Source organism: Saccopteryx bilineata, chromosome 2 (genome assembly GCF_036850765.1).
Source record: "Saccopteryx bilineata isolate mSacBil1 chromosome 2, mSacBil1_pri_phased_curated, whole genome shotgun sequence".
Taxonomy (NCBI): domain Eukaryota; kingdom Metazoa; phylum Chordata; class Mammalia; order Chiroptera; family Emballonuridae; genus Saccopteryx; species Saccopteryx bilineata.
Window position 1 is genome coordinate 349,068,191 of NC_089491.1, and position 16,366 is coordinate 349,084,556.

General features: G+C 40.4%; 1 non-coding gene across 1 annotated transcript; it reads right to left on the bottom strand.

Moving 5' to 3' along the window:
* Nucleotides 1-173: 173 nt before the first annotated feature.
* LOC136327546 (small nucleolar RNA SNORA29) lies at nucleotides 174-308 on the bottom strand. Its single transcript, XR_010729742.1, has one exon. It is a non-coding gene; the product is annotated as a small nucleolar RNA SNORA29 (small nucleolar RNA).
* Nucleotides 309-16,366: the final 16,058 nt, after the last annotated feature.

Sequence of the window (16,366 nt, forward strand, 5' to 3'; positions counted from 1 at the left end):
TCACATTATAATTGACAGAGAGTAAAATGTTTAGCACTTCCAAAATATTTACCTAATTGTTTATATCTTTTTGGATACCTGCCTAGTAGTAAGTAGATTTTCCCAGAGTTTCCTTTTGGGAGAGCCACCTGTGCCTTGTAATTTGTTATGAACTCACAGAACTTTTTTTCTTTTCTTTTCTGTTTAGCTGTTTCATACAGGAGGAGGACACAGAAAAATCCTCCCTCTTCAAATCATGGCAACTTTAATCTATCCCATAAGCATAGCCACTGAAATCTGTTATTAGTAGAAAATGTGGCCACAGAATTTTCTTTTTTTTTTTTTTTTTTTCATTTTTCTGAAGCTGGAAACAGGGAGAGACAGTCAGACAGACTCCCGCATGCGCCCCACCGGGATCCACCCGGCACGCCCACCAGGGGCGGTGCTCTGCCCCCCAGGGGGCGATGCTCTGCCCATCCTGGGCGTCGCCATATTGCGACCAGAGCCACTCTAGCGCCTGAGGCAGAGGTCACAGAGCCATGCCCAGCGCCCGGGCCATCTTTGCTCCAATGGAGCCTTGGCTGCGGGAGGGGAAGAGAGAGACAGTGAGGAAAGTGCGGCGGAGGGGTGGAGAAGCAAATGGGCGCTTCTCCTATGTGCCCTGGCCGGGAATCGAACCCGGGTCCTCCGCACGCTAGGCCGACACAGAATTTTCTTAAAAGTAGGAATGCCTGACTAGGCAGTGGCACAGTAGATGAAGCATCAAACTGGGACACTGAGGACCCAGCTTCAAAACCCCAAAGTCACTGGCTTGAGTGCAGGCTTACCAGCTTGAGCATGGCATCCCCAGCTTGAGCTAGGGGTTGCCGGCTTGATTTTGTCATCATAGACATGACCCCACAGTCGCTGGTTTCAGCAAGGGGTCACTGACTCAGCTGGAGCTCCCCAGTCAAGGCATGTATGAGAAAGCAACCAATGAACAACTCAAGTGCTGCAAGTACAAGTTGATGCTTCTCATTTGTCTCCCTTCCTGTCTGTCTCTGTCTCTCTCACACACACACTAAAAATTAATTAATTAATTAATTAATTAATTAAAAGTAGGAATGGGGGTGAGATAGAAAGCTGTTTTGGTATCCTAAACCCTCCTGAACGGACTCTGCTACTATGGCCTCCCTAGTCCTTCCTTTCCACTTCTGCATAGAGAATGAGTGCTAGCGGACCAGAAGCTGGGTTGATAAGGCCTCCCATCTTGTTGTTGGTTTTATCTTTCCAATGATCTATTCAAAATGTAGAGTGTATTAGCTGGTTCACTGAGAAGAAAAATGACTTAGGAATTGTAGAAAATCATATACTATTAAACCATAAGGGAAAAGTCTCTGAATATTTGGTTAGAGTTTGATCAATTTCCCCAGGTCTTCACCTCAGCGCCTAGAAAGCAGTTGTTCATAAACACATCAATTACATGTCCTGAAAATCTAGAAACTTACCGCAGAGCTGCGAACTTCGGAGAGGGTCAACAATTTAGGCTCTTGAAAGGTGCTGTGCAGTCACCCTCATAGCTCAAAATCATCATTACTTTAAAAAAGTACCTTTAATGTCTCATTGAGATGATCGATTTTAAAAAAAGGACTCAGTGTAGATTCCTACAAAATTTGGATTTACCTACTTTTAGGCCAGCCTACTTACCACTCTGGGCTTCAGTCCTGTTAAGAATCCCAAAGAGGGTTTGTTCCATTATACAACTGTGACCTCATTTACTTCTCTGGCTCAGGTCCAGGGTGAGAATGGCCCATAAGCTCCTTCTAGAGTTAGAGCACCTCTGTTTTCAATGTGGTTCAGTCAGAACCCTTGAGGTATATGTGGGTGTAAATTATAGAATCAGAACATTTTACACTGTTGGAATTTCAGGGAAGTCCAATTTTTTTAAACACACTATTAATATATTTTCATGTTAAACATTAGTGAATTGAAAGTTGTTCATGTAAAATATTTTGTCCCACTGCCTTTATTGAATGGTGATTAAGAACCATTTCATTAATTCTTTAAGCCTAGAAAAAAAGACCAAAAAAAAAAAAAAAAACTCTAACAGGTTTGCAGTCTACAGTATTGAAAAGAGTGATTTAAAAAGAGTAATTACCCTGACCAGGCAGTGGTGTAGTGGATAGCGTATCAGTCTGGGATGCTGAGGACCCAGGTTCAAACCGCCAAGGTCGCCAGCTTGAATGTGGGCTCACCAGCTTGAGTGCGGGATTGCCGGCTTGAGTGTGCGATCATAGACATGACCCCATGATCGCTGGCTTGAAGCTCAAGGTTGCTGCCTTGAGCCCAAGGTCACTAGCTTGAGCAAGAAGTCACTGGCTTGGCTGGAGCCCCCATCGGGTCAAGGTACATATGAGAAAGCAATCAATGAACAACTAAGGTGCCGCAACTATGAGTTGATGCTTCTCATCTCTATCCCTTCCTGTCTGTCTGTCCCTGTCTCTCTCTCACTTGCTAAAATAAATAAATAAATAAATAATAAAAAGAGCAATTAAAGAAAGAATTATGATTGTTTTAGTTAGAAACTTTAATATTGAAGATCTAATATGTCTCATGGTATTGTAAATCCTCTAGCACAGGAAGTAGGAGTGTCTTTAGTTTTCCCGAGGGCTAAGCACAGATACCTCTGGCAACCCAAGGCTTAGCTTAAGTCCCCACTATTTTTTTCCAGCTTCACTTCATGGCTCAATTCTAGAGGTTTCCTATTCCTGCTCTGGGGGTTTCATTATCATGAGCACAATTTGACTTTTACCTAGTCTTTTCAAAGTTGGCACATTGCCTCCCATTCTGGCCATGGATACAGAGAGAAAAAAGGGAAGTGTTGTTTTTTTTTTAAAGGACATCTTTTTTTTTTTTTTTTAACAGAGGCAGAGATAGACAGGGACAGACAGACAGGAACGGAGAGAGATGAGAAGCATCAATTATCAGTTTCTCGTTGTGCGTTGCGACTTCTTAGTTGTTCATTGATTGCTTTCTCACATGTGCCTTGACCGCGGGCCTTCAGCAGACGGAGTAACCCCCTGCTGGAGCCAGCGACCTTGGGTCCAAGCTGGTGAGCTCTTTGCTCAAGCCAGATGAGCCCGCGCTCAAGCTGGCGACCTCGGGGTCTCGAACCTGGGTCCTTCCGCATCCCAGTCCGACGCTCTATCCACTGCGCTACCACCTGGTCAGGCAAGGGAATGTTTAACTTACAAATTAAACAAACATTTAGTAAGGGCCTAATATATAGGGACTACCAAGATTTAAAATGGGGATAATGTTCCTATTGGATGAGGGTTGAGGAGTAGAATTTTATTATTTTTAATTTTTAAAATTGTGATAAAATACACATAACATAAAATTTACTATCTTAACCACTTTAAGTGTACAGTTCAGTATTGTTAAGTAGCCACATTATTGTGAAACCAATCTCCAGAACTTTTTCATCTGGCAAAAATGAAACTGTGTGTTCATTAAATAATAACTCCTAATTTATCCATCCCCTCTCTGGCAATCACCATTCTACTTTCTGTTCCTATGAATTTAACTACTCTACAAACTTCATTTAAGTAGAAAGATAAAGTATTTGTATTTTTGTGACTGACTTATTTCACTTAGCAATAATAGCCTCAAGCTATATCTATGTTTTAGCATGTATCAGAATTTCCTTCCTTCAGCATTTTTAAGGTTGAATAATAATATTCCATAATATGTACCACATTTTATTTATTCATTTTTCTGTTGATGGACACTTGGGCTGCTTCTACCTTTGGCTACTATGAATAATAAATAATGCTGCTATGATACATTGTGTACCAATATTTGTTTTTACTCTTTTGGATGTACACCCAGAAGAGGAATTGCTGGATCACATGGTAATTCTACTTTTAATTTTTTGAAGAAATATTGTTTCTGATAATACCATTTTACACTCTCACCAATAGTGCACAAGGGTTCTAATTTCTCCACATTCTTATAACACTTGTTTCCTGTTTTTTGTTTGTTTGTTTAATTGTAGCCTCCCTGATGGCTGTGAGGTGATAACTCAGTGTGGTTTGGATTTGCATTTCCCTAATGATTAGTGATGCTGAGTATCTTTTCATGTTTGTCGGTTATTTGTATATCTCCTATGGAAAAATGTCTATTCATGTCTTTTGCCCATTCTTTAATAGTTTTTTGCTTTGTTGTTGAGTTATAGGTATTATGGATATTAACCCATAATCAGATATGTGATTTTTAAATATTTTCTTCTATTCTTTAGGTTGACTTTTTTTCAGAGTTTCTTTCTTCTTTTTTATTTTTTATTTTAATTTATTAAGGTGACACTGGTTAATATAATTATACAAGTTTCAGTGCCCAATTCTATAGCACATCTCTGTACACCATATTGTGTTCATCCCCATGTCAAGTTGTGTCCATCACCATTTATCACCCCTATACCCTTTCTCTACCTCCCCCCACCCCTGGCAGTCACCACACTGTTGTCTGTGTCCATGAGTCTTTCTCTCTCCCTCTATTGACTTTAGAGAGAGGAGAAAGAGAGAGAAGGGGGAAGGAGTGGGAAGCATCAACTCGTAGAAGTTGCTTCTCATATGTGCCTTGACCGGGCAAGCCCAGGGTTTTGAACCAGTGACCTCAGAATTCCTGGTCGACACTTTGTCCACTGTGCCACCATAGGTCAGGGCTCTCCCTCTCTCTCTTTCTTCATCCATTTTTGCTCAATCCCTTCACCCCCTCACCCAGCACCACCCCAAACAGTTGTCTGCCTGCTCTCTATGTATGCGTCTGTCTCTATTTTGCCTGTTAGTTCATTTTGTTCATTAGATTCCTCATGTAAGTGAAAGCATATGTAGGTTGACTTTTCATGGTTGGCTGGAACTTCTTCCATGTGTTAGAAGAACTGGAGACTCTTTCTGGTTTACTTTGGAATTGGATTCATTTTTCTCTCAGGTGAATATGATGGAAGAAAGGATATTTCAGTGAGACAAATATCTGTACTTCTTTTCTGTTTTTCTATGTATCCCATTGCAAAGGGGACACATGGGAAAGGAATATTATGAAAACAACAGGGACTCAAATAAGGCAACATCTTTTTCTTTCATTAAGCGAGAGGCTGGGAGGCAGAGAAACAGACTCCTGCATGTGCCCCAACTGGGATCCACCCAGCAAACCCCCTACAAGGTGATGCTCTGCCCATTTGGGGCTACTGCTCTGTTGCTCGGCAACTGAGCTTTTTTAGTCCCTGATGACACCTTGGAGACATCATCAGCACCTGGGGCCAACTTGCTTGAACCATTCAAACCCTGGCTGCAGTAGGCAAAGAGAGAGAGATAGAGAGAGAAAGGAGGGTGGAGGAGGGATGGAGAAGCAGATGATTGCTTCTCCTGTGTGTCCTGACCAGGAATCAAACCCGGGACTTCCACAAACTGGGCTGACACTCCATCACTGAGCCAACCAGCCAAGGCCTGGCAGCATTTTCAAACTTAGACCAATGACATTAAAATAGTTATGAAAAGACTATGGCAAACGCTAAGAGTTGAAATAGAAAGAGAAGGAACTGTTCTGTTTTGTGTTCCATCATATATTTCTTAAGAATTTTAAAATATGTTTAAGAAATATTTTTGAAATATGTTTGAGATGATGTACTTGTCACTGCTGAAGAGAGAATATGTTTCTTTGACTGGAATGATCTTCCCATACTTGTTCAGTTTAGGGTATTCTCCAGGAAACACCCGTCTTGGCAAAATGCTACCACAGCACCTTCTGCATACATGTATCACATTATATCAAATGATTTTGGTTATGTAATAATCTCCTCTGTTGGACCATAAGCTCTTTGTGGTCAAGGGCTGTGACTCATTCATTTTTGTGTCCTTAGCAGTTGGCACAGAGCCTAGCACATAGGATCCCTTCCTTTAATAATTGAATCTGTTGGGAGATATATAGTATAAATTTGACCTAAGGAAGAGAGCAAAGAGGAATCAGTCTGAGTACTGAAAGACACTGATGGGAATGTGGAGGGGAACAGGACCAGAAAAATATGAAAAGAATGGTTAAAACCTGAGAAGATACACTAAGTGCATGAGAAACCCAGAGATTTAAATACTGTATCTAGGCCAGAATAGCACTTCAAGAGAAAGGACTGTAGAGAAAGCTAGAAGAGCAGCTGTGAGACAAAGCGGCACTAAATGCTTCTTCCAGGGTGCCATTAAATAGGAGAAGAGATAGAAAGGAGCCTTGGGTGGCACCAACTCAAGAATTCTGATGAGGCTTGTTTCTTTCCACCATCAAGGTCCCCCCAAAGACCACTGACTTCACCTGCACTGGTCTTCCTACCAATATACCTCCATATCCCCTTCCAAACCTAGCCTTAAAATGTTCATAATTGTTAAAGTTGGGTGAGAGCTCCTTATGTTTGAAATTTTCCATAGTAAAATGTGAAAAAAATAATTTTGGTAAGGAAGTAATTTTTTAGTTTTATAAAATATTAAATACTTTAGTTTTGAGACTAAAAGGTGCACATCTCTTTCTCCCTCACTCACTCCAAATCTCTGAACATATTTATTCCTTCCCAACAACAAATTGGGAGACCAGAACCTAAGGAATAGAAACAAAAAATGAACATTTCCTTAAAGTAGGAATGGTGGCATAATCTATAAGAATAATGACATCTATTTTCAGTTTTAAGCAGTTCCAGTCAAATACGCTATTCATTCAGCCTTGAGCTGGGAAATGATTGGACAAGGCGGTGTCAGTGAAGAAACAGAATATAAAATGACAGTAGCATAGTGGAAGGAATGCAAAGCAGAGACTGAGAATTCAAGTAGAAAATCTGAACCATTGGTAAATAGAAGAAATATACATTCCCCTTAATCTACCCAAGAGTCTCTAGATATTAGAGAGGCTGGGTTTCCTCCATACATGGTAGTATCACAAATCAGCTGGGTTGTGAAAACTGTTCGCTATAAGAAGAAAAACAAGTTGGATCCTTATCTAATCAGATGCAAAGGTAGTATACAGATGGATTAAAGACCTAAATATGAAAGGTAAAACTATATAGTTAGAAGTAGTAGTAGAACAAGAAAATGGAATGTTGGCAACTTTGTTGGCTATCAAACTGGGGCAATGGTAAATTGTGATAATCGTACTGAAGAGATATTATGAAGCAGCCAGAATTATACTGATTTATAGAAACATAGATAAATCTCCAAAACATAGTGTTGATTCACACTCATGGGATGGTTAGAATAAAAAAGTCAGTAATAAGTGTTGATGAGGATGTGGAAAAATCAGAACCTGTAAACATTGCTGGTAGGGAAGCAAAATGATGCAGCTAATTTGGAAAACAGTCTGGCAGTTCCCCAAATGACCCAGCTATTTCATTTCTAGGTAGATACTCAAGAAATGAAAACATATGGCCACACAAAAAGTTGTACACAAATATTTATAGCAGCATTATTCATAATAGGCAAAAGGAGAAACAATCCAAATGATCATCAATTGATAAATGGTAACAAAATGTGATATATCCATACAGTAGACTATTATTTGGTCTTTAAAATAAAGTACTAATACATGCTACAACATGGATCTTTTTTTTTTTTTTTCATTTTTCTGAAGCTGGAAACAGGGAGAGACAGTCAGACAGACTCCCGCATGCGCCCGACCGGGATCCACCCGGCACGCCCACCAGGGGCGACGCTCTGCCCACCAGGGGGCGATGCTCTGCCCATCCTGGGCGTCGCCATGTTGCGACCAGAGCCACTCTAGCGCCTGAGGCAGAGGCCACAGAGCCATCCCCAGCGCCCGGGCCATCTTTGCTCCAATGGAGCCTTGGCTGCGGGAGGGGAAGAGAGAGACAGAGAGGAAAGCGCGGCGGAGGGGTGGAGAAGCAAATGTGCGCTTCTCCTGTGTGCCCTGGCCGGGAATCGAACCCGGGTCCTCCGCACGCTAGGCCGACGCTCTACCGCTGAGCCAACCGGCCAGGGCTCATGGATCTTATTTTTGGACTGGAATCATGCCCTCAGACACAAATTAACATATTGGTTGTACCTGTGTCTTAAGAAATGAAAAGCCAGGCGCAATCTTAATATATCATTTTTTCATTTTTTAGGACCTTGATAGGTGAAGTGAAGTGCATGGACCAGTAGCACTGGCATCATTTGGAAGCTTGTTAGAAATGCAGAATCACTCAGATTTGAATCATAATCTGCATTTCAACAAGATGCCCAACTGATTCATATATATAGTCAAGTTTGAGAAGCACTGTTCTAGGTAACAAAGATAAAGATCATTCTGCAGATTTTTTTTTCTTTTTTGTATTTCTCCGAAGCTGGAAACGGGGAGGCAGTCAGACAGACTCCCGCATGTGCCCCACCGGGATCCACCTGGCATGCCCACCAGGGGGCGATGCTCTGCCCATCTTGGGGCATCACTCTGCCGCAATCAGAGCCATTCTAGCGCCTGAGGCAGAGGCCATGGAGCCATCCTCAGCTCCCGGGCAAATCTTGCTCCAATGGAGCCTCGGCAGCGGGAGGGGAAGAGAGAGACAGAGAGGAAGGAGAGGGGGAGGGGTGGAGAAGCAGATGGGCACCTCTCCTGTGTGCCCTGGCCAGGAATTGAACCAGGGACTCTCGCACGCCAGGCCAACGCTCTACCATTGAGCCAACCGGCCAGGGCCTCTGCAGACTTTTTATAGAAGATAACAAAGACAACATCTCTAAGAAAATGACAGAATGTAAAAAAACAAACAAATAACGAAAACAAACACAGAAAACCTCACCATTAAATGTCAATTGAGGCATCGGTTCCTTCATTTCTTCCTCTGTGAGCTCAGTCTCCTCACTTGCAGGAACGTTGCCTGAGTCCGGCGTATCAATCAACTCTCCTTAGATAAGGTGAGAGATTAATTGTAGAAACATTATAGAACTACCTACAAAGGATGAAAAACACTGTACTTATATATATCATTGCCCTTATATACCCAGAATTAACAGGAAAGCCAGAAAAAAAACCAAACTGTCTTTAATTCTGGTTTAGGGAACCAGAGGTAGCTACAAAGAAAAAAATACACCATAGCTAGGAATTGACTGGTGGATTATTGCAAAATCCATAGCAAATTTAGCTACAAATAGGGATTTGGTTTCATTTTATTCTCTTCCTCTTATCTCACTTGAAAATTCAATTTTTTTCTATAAACTTTTATTAATAATGTTTACTTAAATTTTTAAATTTTAGTTTTTTAAAAAATTGAAATTATTGGGATGACATTGGGTAACAAAACAGTACAGGTTTTGCCCTGACCAGATAGCTGGGTTAGGTAGAGTGGGGTCCTGTTAGGCAAAGGTTGCTAGTTCGATCCCGTCAGGGCACACGCAGGAACAGGTCATGTTTCTGTCTCTCTCTGTTCCTCTCTCTCTAAAATCAATCAATCAATAAAATAAAATAAAAACCATATAGGTTTCACCCTGGCCGGTTGGCTCAGTGGTAGAGCGTCAGCCTGGTGTGTGGAAGTCCCGGGTTCAATTCCCATTCAGGGCACACAGAGAAGTGCCCATCTGCTTCTCCACCCTTTCCCCTCTCCTATCTCTCTCTTCCCCTCCCGCAGCCAAGGCTCCATGGCCTCCACCTCAGGCACTAGAATGGCTCCAGTTGCAACAGAGCAACACCCCAGATAGGCAGAGCATTGCCCCCTAGTGGGCATGCCAGGTAGATCCTGGTCGGGCATATGCGGGAGTCTGTCTCTCTGCCTCACTGCTTCTCACTTCAGAAAAATACAAACAAACAAAATCCTCATACTGGTTTTAAGTGTAGAACTCAATAAAACATCATTTGCATACTACATCATGTACTTACCACCCAAAGTCAAGCCTCTTTGTGCCCCTCCTTTATCCCCTCTCTTTGCCCACTTCCACCTCCTACCACCCTCTTTTTCCTCTGGCTATCACCGTACTGTTGACTGTGTCTATGTGATATCTATACATCCCAAATATATAGAGATATATAGATATACTTAATCCCTCACCCTTTTTTCACCCAGCTCCCAACACCTCTCCACTCTGACTGCTGTTCCATGTATCTATGCTTCTATTTCTATTTTTTTATTTTTTCTATTTCTATTTTTTGTCAATTTTTAAAATTTATTTTAAAAATCTTTGCTTGTAGTATACTTCTCCAGTCACTACGCATTCCAAAAATTTTATTCATCTCAACATAGTCAGAAGTACGTTCTCCTCATTCACTGTAAAAATAATGTATTACCATTAAAGATTAATATAAAAGGGTGAAAATGTAATTCCACCATCCTACCACAAAAACCATGTTTAGTTTTTCATATTTCAATTCTGGTCTTTGACAAGAAAACTATACTTTTACAATGTAGAAATCTAATATATATATATATATATAGTTATTATTTGTTTAAATTTTTAAAATTTATTTATTTGAGAGAGAGAAAAAGAAACATCAATTTGTTGTTCCCCTTATTTAGGCATTCATTGGCTGCTTTTTTTTTTTTTTTAAGTGAGAGGCAGGGAGGCCAAGAGATAGACTCCTGTATGCACCCCAACCAGGATCCACCCAGCAACCTTCATTTGGGGTTAATGTTCTGCCCATCTGGAGCCACTGCTCTGTTGCTCAGCAACTGAGCTATTTTAGTGCCTGAGACAAGGTTATGGAGCCATCCTCAGCACCTGGGGCCAACTTGCTCATTTGAGCCATGGCTGTGAAAGGAGAAGAGTTGGGGGGGGGGGGAGACGCAGACGATTGCTTCTCTTGTGTGCCCTGTTCAGGAGTTGAACCCATGAGTTCCACATGCTGGGCCAATGCTCTACTGCTGAGCCAACCGGCCAGGGCCCTTTTGTTGCTTCTTGTATGTGCCCTGACTGGGGATCAAACCAGCAACCATGGTGTATCAGGACAATGCTCTAACCAACTGAGCTACCTGGCTAGCACTTAGTATAGATGTACAAGAAATAAAGTCCTATTTTAGGTAAAGGATATGGTCCAAATGCTTTTTGCACTGAGAGAGTAGGCAGGCCAGATCCTATAACTGCAATTATGTAATTTTCTTTTCCAGCCTAAAGTTATTATTTTATAAAGATGTTTCCAAGTTGCCACATAAACCTTTACAATCAACAGAGAATATCTCAATAGGCTGACATATCACAGTCTCTGTAGCAATTCCTATACTTTTATTTATTTTTAAATTTTATTTATTCTTTTTTTAGAGAGTAAGAGAGAAAGAGAGTGAGAGAAAAAAGGGGGCGGGGAGGAACAGGAAGCATCAACTCCCATATGTGCCTTGACCAGGCAAACCCAGGGTTATTGAACCAGTGACCTCAGTGTTTCAGGTTGATGCTTAATCCACTGCACCATCATAGGTCAGGCTACAATTCCCATACTTTTATTTATTCATTTATTTTTTAATACTTTTTTTAAAATTTTATTTATTTATTTCAGAGACAGAGTGAGAGTCAGAGAGAGGGACAGACAGGGACAGACAGACAGGAACGGAAAGAGATGAGAAGCATCAATCATCAGTTTTTCGTTGCAACACCTTAGTTGTTCATTGATTGCTTTCTCATATGTGCCTTGACCGCGGGCCTTCAGCAGACCGAGTAACTCCTTGCTCGAGTCAGCGACCTTGGGTCCAAGCTGGTGAGCTTTTTGCTCACACCAGATGAGCCCGCGCTCAAGCTGGAGCGTGACCTTAGGGTCTCGAACCTGGGTCCTTATGCATCCCAGTCCAACACTCTATTCACTGCGCCACCGCCTGGTCAGGCTTAAAGACAACTCTTTTTTTTTTTTTTTTGTGGACCTTTAGTTGTTCATTGATTGCTTTCTTATATGTGCCTTGACCATGGGGCTACAGCAGACCAAGTGACCCGTTGCTTAAGCCAGTGACCTTGGGTCCAAGCTGGTGAGCTTTGCTCAAACCAGATGAGCCCGCGCTCAAGCTGGCGACCTCGGGGTCTCGAACCTGGGTCCTCCACATCCCAGTCTGACACTCTATCCACTGCACCACCGCCTGGTCAGGCTACAATTCCCATACTTTTAAAATGTTTATTTTATTGATTTTGGAGACAGAGGAAGGGAGAGAGTAAGAGAGACAGACAGGAACATTAATCTGTTCCTGTATGTGCCCTAACTGGGGATCGAACTGGCAACCTCTGTGCTTCCAGATGATACTCTAATGAACTGAGCTATCTGGCCAGGGCCAATTGCCATACTTTTAGATAGGCTGTTTCAAATTTCTCTGAAGGTCTTGAGGCAGAGATATTTTTCTTTCACTCAATTAAATTATTACCCAGGATAAATTTTCAGGAGTGAGGTTAGTGAGAATAAGTAATAGTTCTGTGCTCCTTGATACCTATTGCTATGTTGAAAAACTCTGTTGGGGAGAATATTATGGATATTAATATATGTATATAAGCACAGATTAATTATTGTTTATTCAAATTCAGCAGCATCCACAAAACTGGAACATATCTATATGTTAAATTTTTTTGTGACACAGAGAGAGAGACAGAAAGTGGGACAGATAGGGATAGACAGACAGGAAGGGAGAGAGATGAGAAGCATCAATTCTTTGTTGCGGCACCTTAGTCTTCATTGATTGCTTTCTGATATGTGCCTTGACCAGGAGGCTACAGCAGAGTGAGTGACCCCTTGCTCAAGCCAGTGACCTTGGGCTCAAGCCAGTGACCATGGGGTCATGTCTATGATCCCATGCTCAAGCCGGGTGAGCCCATGCTCAAGCCGGAGACCTTGGGATTTTGAACCTGGGTCCTCTGCATCCCAGGACAATGCTCTAGTCACTGCGCCACTGCCTGGTCAGGCTACATGAAAAAATTTAAACATTTATGAAGGAAAAATATTTTCCCACTAATTGCAAAGTATGAAGATGCTATTTATAATATCTTTTCTATTTATTTCTTATTAAATTAAATTTATTGGGGTAACACTGGTTAATAAGATGATATAGGTATAAAGTGCACAATTCAGTGATATAAAATCTGTATATAGCATTGTATATCCACCACACAAAGTCAAATCTAAATAACTAGTCAATATTCTTCAAAAGTGTCAAGGTCATGAAAGATTGAGAAATCATCCCAGATTGGAAGAGATTAAGGACACATGGCAACTAAATGTAATGTGTGATCCTGGATGAGATCCTACATCAGAAAAAGAACATTCGTGGAACAATTGAAAAAATTTGAATAACATCTTTACATTAGTAAATAATGTATCAGTGTTAATTTCCTGGTTTAGATCACTGTACTGTGGTTATATGGAGTCTTTACACTTGGCAAAACTAGGTGAAGAGTATTTAACACTAATTCAAAAGAACATACTATGCACCCCTATGTTCACTGCAGCATTATTTACAATAGCCAAGCTTTGGAAGCAGCCCAAGTGTCCATCAGTCGATGAGTAGATAAAATAGCTGAGGTACATTTACACAGTGGAATACTACCTAGCTATAAAAAAGAAGGAAATCTTATCTTTTGCAAAAGCATGGATAGACCTGGAGATGATTATGCCAAATGAAATAAGGCAGTCAGAGGAAAACAAGTACCATATGATTTTACTTATATGTGGAATCTAATGAATAAAATAAAGTAACAAACAATAGAAACAGACCCATAGATACAAAGAACAGATTGACAGCTCTCAGAGAGGATGGGGTTTGGGGACTGGGTTAAAAAGTTGAAGGGATTAAGCAAAGAAAAAAACAATTTAGAGACACAGACAACAGTGTGGGAATTGCAGGAGGGAAAAGGAGGTCAGAGGAGGGTAGAGAGGGGATGGAGGGAGACTTGACTTGGGATGGTGAACACACAATACAATATACAGATTATATATTGTAGAATTGTACACCTGAAACTTGTATAATTGTATTAACCAGTCACCAAAATATAATAAATTCAATAAAAAATTAAAAAATCAGGCCCTGGCTGGTTGGCTCAGTGGTAGAGCATCGGCCTGGCGTGCAGAAGTCCCGGGTTTGATTCCCGGCCAGGGCACACAGGAGAAGCGCCCATCTGCTTCTCCACCCCTCCCCCTCTCCTTCCTCTCTGTCTCTCTCTTCTCCTCCCACAGCGAGGCCCCATTGGAGCAAAGATGGCCCGGGCGCTGGGGATGGCTCCTTGGCCTCTGCCCCAGGCGCTAGAGTGGCTCTGGTTGCAACAGAGCGACGCCCCAGAGGGACAGAGCATCGCCCCCTGGTGGGCAGAGCGTCGCCCCCTGGTGGGTGTGCCGGGCGCATGCGGGAGTCTGTCTGACTGTCTCTCCCCATTTCCAGCTTCAGAAAAATTAAAAAAAAAAAAATTAAAAATCAATGAAAAAGCATATATGAACAATAATAGGTACTGTTATTGGCCACAATAATTATCTAAGAGAAGAGTTATTTCTCCATTGAATAAAAATGCACTTTTAACTAAACAAAAATTTTAAGAGCATATAGGAATGTTTTTACTTTTGTGTAATTCTTATGAATTTAAAATTATTTTGAAACAAAAAGTTTAAAATTTTTTAATGTAAATCAAGCGGCAGTCACTTTTTGTAGATGCCTAATTACCATCAGTTTATTTGGAGACGTTATACCAGATAAACTACTTCACACTTCTCTATACAGAGAACATTAAGTATGAGAGTAGTAGATGATATCATTTGATCTTAGTGACACCAGGAAGGTAGATAATCAGTTTCCTCCACAGACCTCTTCTATTATTCCTTCAACCAGGACTTTAATTCTTATCAAAATACAGAAAACTCAGAAATAGATATGAGGCACAGAGTAACAGCAGTGTATCATTAAAGGAATCAGAATGAACATCTTTGTGCTTCCTTAATAGTCACACTTGTTTTCAAAATGAGTTAAAGTATGTATTAGTGTAAAAGAATCGCAAGGTTTTCAATACACACTCATTTTAACAATTACATTCAGAACTAAATGAAATCAAAAGGTGAAAAAGTTTCTTTAAAGAATATAAACATAGCCTAAGAAATTTCCGTAGGTTCCATATACAGTACTTCTGTGTTATTAGTAAAGAAGAGGAAAACATATATTGGTTGGGAAACTATTACTCATCTTTGAGGAAGAACCATAAAGCTTTGGGGACCTAAGATATGTAGTATTAATTATTTCCTCTTGATATTCCCACACCTATAAGAGATAGTACCCAAAGTACAATGGATATCATATATTTAAATTATGAGACTGAGCAAAAATTTCACATAGGCTTTTTACATATTTAGTTAAATAAATTATAAAATAAGCATTTTCAAGAGAAAACAGGCCCTCTATTTTCTAGGGAACTTGAATGACTCCAATTAATCACTGAATAAGCTTCTCAGCCAAAGTTAGGCTCCCCCAAAATGGAGAATCTGAAAAGAAACTACCATCAAAACCACAGCACTGTATTCACCGTCCTATGTAGAAGTGGTGTTTACCCAGCATACTGACAATTAAAATGCCCACAACTATATATCTAATAACTGATTAATTCAGCTTATATATGCAATGGTTCAAGAGCTTAAGGATCTAGATTTTGATTTACATATATGATACTGACCCAGAGCATTAATTGCAGAATTTTCCTTAGATGAAGCCTGATGCAGGATGCTGGAATGCTTTCTCACAACTGGCTTCTGAAGTTTTGAGACACTAAAACTATCACTTATATCCAGAGACTTTTTGAAGCTTGTACTACTATTCAAGTTTTGTAATTTAGACTTTGAGTCATAAATGTCAACCTTCTCTGAACTTCTCTTAAAGTTCACGCCATCCTTGGAATATGATTCCCAGAATCCTATATCACTGGTGTCAATCCCATCCAGGAATTTTCTTATGTGCAAGTCATTTTTTGGTCTTTTAAATTCCAGGTCATTATTCTCTTCCATAATTTTATGAAATTGGAGGTTTTCTCTATTTAATGTTCGGGATGATGACAGTTCAGACTGTCTAGGAGATAAAATGCTCTTCTTCTTGTATGACAGATAACCGCCTGATATATTCGATAACTTTCTGTTTGAAGTAGCTTCATCCATGTTTGACTGTTCCACAATTGCTAACCAAGAGAAACATATTCAATTATTTCATTTACCTATACAATTTCCAATGTTTTTTTTAAATAACAAAGTCCTTATGAAAGCTATTCAAGAAAATATCAGTTGCTTAAATACATAAAGCAAAGTTAATAAGTTGAAAAAAGTAACAGCTGAAGATCAAAAGATTAAGCTATTAACTAGGTTAAATAAAATCTGGTGGCTCAATAAATTTAAATACATCTATCCAAAGCTATTCAAAGTTACACTGATTTAAATTTAAGAACATTAGATGCAAAGAAAACATTATATAAGT